Source organism: Lytechinus pictus, chromosome 13, assembly GCF_037042905.1.
Source record: "Lytechinus pictus isolate F3 Inbred chromosome 13, Lp3.0, whole genome shotgun sequence".
In the NCBI taxonomy this organism is placed as follows: domain Eukaryota; kingdom Metazoa; phylum Echinodermata; class Echinoidea; order Temnopleuroida; family Toxopneustidae; genus Lytechinus; species Lytechinus pictus.
Window position 1 is genome coordinate 21,854,269 of NC_087257.1, and position 4,797 is coordinate 21,859,065.

The 4,797-nt window shown below is 40.9% G+C and overlaps 1 pseudogene; it reads left to right on the forward strand.

Moving 5' to 3' along the window:
* Positions 1–312: 312 nt before the first annotated feature.
* LOC135156309 (uncharacterized) lies at positions 313–4,482 on the forward strand (annotated as a pseudogene).
* Positions 4,483–4,797: the final 315 nt, after the last annotated feature.

Here is a 4,797-nt window from a genome sequence, read left to right on the forward strand (position 1 = left end):
GCTCATGTCCAACCTCATCTCCTTCCATCGCTCCACCTTCCTCTCCTCCTTCCTCCTCCATGCGATTGACCTGTTGCATTTGATCTGGAAGAGAACAGGATAGATATTATTAATCTCACAATTTAGGAGTACACACTTGTATGACTGTTACCAGGTCAAACCGGAACAAAATTTACCTATATAAGATATTTAAAAAATACACAAAAATATTTCACATTTGTAAAAAATGACATAATAAAATTAGTTGCAAAAATCAGTAAAATATATTGCTCCAGGAATATATATTTATCACATGGTAAAAACTTATAATTACATGGCCCCCGAAACACCTCAATCCAGCTCCACCACTACCAAGGCCCTACTAATGACAAAGTTTCTATCTCTAATTACTGTACTTCCATAACCTCCTCTACCTCCTCCTCGCTAATAACATAAAGTCTAAATTATGCTTCCCTTGTTCGCCCGCTGAACCCCAGTACCGTCCTTGCCCACTCCTCCCCTTTCCTTCTCCCCTTTCCTTCTCCCCCTTCCCGCCCACTCCAACCACCTCCTCACCTCCCACATCCCCCACCACCACCTCCGCCCCAACCTCTGGTACCACCATATCCTCTCTTCCCTGCTCCCCCTGCACCTCCCCCACCACTCCCTTCCCACCTCTCTCCACTCCCACCTGCTCCTCGACATCTTGTACTCCTCCTCTTCTTTCCTCATTGGTGAGTTGCATTTGATCTTGAAGAGAACAGAATATATATCATTATTAATCTCATAATATAGAAGCACACAGTTAATGACAGTGTTACCAGTTCCAGCTAACCAAAATCACCTAGATAAAACATGAAAAAAAAAAACACATTCATTAAGCGCTATATGTTTCCAAGCATTAAGAAAAAAAAAAAATGAAGAAAAATGAAGAAAATAAAGAATAAAGAGAAAATTTAAGGAAAGAGAAAAAAGAACAAGACAAGATAACAATAAATATGAACAAAGCTTATGAAAGTCAAATCATCATTAGAACAGAATATGATAAAGATAATCATAATAATTAAAAAAATGAACAATAATAAGATATCTGGCGATCAATGAAAAAAAATGCTCCAGGAACATATTGCTCACATGGGTGATACCCTGATAAACCCTAACAACTAAACTGGTAACAAATTAACAAGAAACCCCCCATCCCCTCTAAAACCCGCTCCCACCCACTCCACCAAAACTAAGGCCCTAGCTACAACTACATTCCTAACCTCCTCTACCTCCTCCTCTTCTTCTTCTACAATAACGTATAATCTAAATCCTAACTCCCGTGCTGTATGCCCCCTAAACCCCACCACCTCCCTTGCCCACTGCTCCCACTCCTCCCCCCTCCTCCTCCTCCCGCCCACTCCCCCGTCACCAACCACCTCCTCACCTTCCACATCCCCCACCACCTCCTCCGCCCCAACCTCCGGTACCACCAAATCCCGCTCCTCCTCCCCTCCCTGCTCCCCCTCACCCCCCACTCCCAACCCACCTCCCTCCTCCATGCCTCGAAACCTGCTCTCCGGCCTCTCTTTCTTCAATTCCTTCCCCTTCTGTTTTTTCCTCAGCTCCACCTTCCATCTCCCGTTCCATTTGTTTGATGGCTTGTTGCATGTTATCTGGAAGAGAACAGAACAGATAACATTATCATTATTAATCTCATAATATAGAAGCACACAGTTATAATGTGACAGAGTTAAAAGTTTTAAGCTTACCAAAATCACCTAGATAAAACACGAAAAAAAAATTCATTAAGCGCTATATGTTTCAAAGCATTAAGAAAAAAAAGAAAAATGAAGAAATAAAGAAAATAATAAAAGAAAAAGAAAAAAGCATAAAACAAGATATTTAAAAATATGAACAAAGATGATGAAAGTCAAAACATTATTATTGCAATCATTTAGAATTCAATCTCAAAATTGTCAAAAAATATATGACTTAAATACAAAACACCTGAAAAATTTCAAAAAGATACAGTAATAGATTGAAAATTGAAGAGAACAGAATAGTCATTATCATTATTAATCTGGTAATTTAGGAGCACACACTTATATCATTATGTTACCAGGTCAAACCTGAACAAAATTTACCTATATAAAACATTTAAAAAAATACACAAAAATATATAACAATTGTAAAAAAGTCACATCAGAATGAAATCGCGCTCCTCCTCCCCTCCCTGCTCCCCCTCACCCCCTACTCCCAATCCACCTCCCTCCGCCACACCTCCAACCTCGTCCTGCTCTCCGGCCTCCATCTCCTCCTCTCTCTCCATTTGCCAGATAGCTTGCTGCATGTTGTCTGGAAGAGAACAGAATAGATAATATCATAGAAGCACACAGTTAATATGACAGCGTAACTAGTTCCAAAATGAACACAATCACCTAGATAAAACATGAAAATAAAACGCATTAAGCGCTATGTTTCAAATCATTAATAAAAAAATAAAGAGAAATGAAGAAAATAAAGAAAAAAATAAGGAAAAAGAAAAAAACATAAGACAAGTTATTGATAAATATGAACAAAGATTATGAAATTCAAAACATTATTGCAATCATGTCAGACAAAAATATTGATGATCTCATATTCATTTTCACCAAGTATCACTTTGACCAGATCCGAACAGGGCTATGTCATATTCTTTATTTGAACTACAGTAGGTACAGTAGGAAGAACAATGTGGTTAACTTTGAACCCTATAACCTAGTAGGATGAAACTTTGTCATATGTAGGTCTATTGCCCATCAAAAAACTAATAACAATTGCTTGCTTGTAATGAATAAATAAATTTCTAAATGTACAACAATTTATGCTATAAAAAAATCTTGCCCTAATTGGCAGCCCTATTGCAAATGGCATGCTATATGTAACAGAATAATGAACAATAATAATATTAGTGGAAACAAAAAATGATCCAGAAACATATTGCTCACATGGGTGATACCTGATAAACCCTAATTAAACAAATTAACTACAAACTCCCAAATCCCCCTCACACCCGTTCCCACATACCCCAACATCACTATCGCCCTACGAAAATTTCTATTTTCTACCCCCTTACCTCCTCTACCCCCTGCTCCTCCTCAGCCACCTCCACCTCTTTTGTAATGACATACATCCTAAAACCTAACTGAGCCGGAGTCCTCCCCCTAAACCCCACCACCGCCCTTGCCCACTCCTGCCACTCCTCCCCCCCTCCTCCACCTCCCTCTCCCCGCCCTCTCCAACCACCTCACCTCCCACATCCCCCACCACCTCCTCCGCCCCAACCTCCGGTACCCCCAGATCCTCCCCTCCCTGCTCCCCCTGCACCTCCCCATCCATCACTCCCACCCCACCTCCCTCCGCTCATGTCCAACCTCATCTCCTTCCATCGCTCCACCTTCCTCTCCTCCTTCCTCCTCCATGCGATTGACCTGTTGCATTTGATCTGGAAGAGAACAGGATAGATATCATTATTAATCTCACAATTTAGGAGTACACACTTATATGACTGTTACCAGGTCAAACCGGAACAAAATATACCTATATAAGATATTTAAAAAATACACAAAAATATTTCACATTTGTAAAAAATGACATAATAAAATTAGTTGCAAAAATCAGTAAAATATATTGCTCCAGGAATATATATTTATCACATGGTAAAAACTTATAATTACATGGCCCCCGAAACACCTCAATCCAGCTCCACCACTACCAAGGCCCTACTAATGACAAAGTTTCTATCTCTAACTACTTCCATAACCTCCTCTACCTCCTCCTCGCTAATAACATAAAGTCTAAATTATGCTTCCCTTGTTCGCCCGCTGAACCCCAGTACCGTCCTTGCCCACTCCTCCCCTTTCCTTCTCCCCTTTCCTTCTCCCCTTTCCTTCTCCCCTTTCCTTCTCCCCCTTCCCACCACCTCCGCCCCAACCTCTGGTACCACCATATCCTCTCTTCCCTGCTCCCCCTGCACCTCCCCCACCACTCCCTTCCCACCTCTCTCCACTCCCACCTGCTCCTCGACATCTTGTACTCCTCCTCCTCTTTCCTCATTGGCGAGTTGCATTTGATCTTGAAGAGAACAGAATATATATCATTATTAATCTCATAATATAGAAGCACACAGTTAATGACAGTGTTACCAGTTCCAGCTAACCAAAATCACCTAGATAAAACATGAAAAAAAAAACACATTCATTAAGCGCTATATGTTTCCAAGCATTAAGAAAAAAAAAGAATAAAGAAAAATGAAGAAAATAAAGAATAAAGAGAAAATTTAAGGAAAGAGAAAAAAGAACAAGACAAGATATCGATAAATATGAACAAAGCTTATGAAAGTCAAATCATCATTAGAACAGAATATGATAAAGATAATCATAATAATTTAAAAAATGAACAATAATAAGATATCTGGCGATCAATGAAAAAAAATGCTCCAGGAACATATTGCTCACATGGGTGATACCCTGATAAACCCTAACAACTAAACTGGTAACAAATTAACAAGAAACCCCCCATCCCCCCTAAAACCCGCTCCCACCCACTCCACCAAAACTAAGGCCCTAGCTACAACTACATTCCTAACCTCCTCTACCTCCTCCTCTTCTTCTTCTACAATAACGTATAATCTAAATCCTAACTCCCGTGCTGTATGCCCCCTAAACCCCACCACCTCCCTTGCCCACTGCTCCCACTCCTCCCCCCTCCTCCTCCTCCCGCCCACTCCCCCGTCACCAACCACCTCCTCACCTTCCACATCCCCCACCACCTCCTCCGCCCCAACCTCCGGTA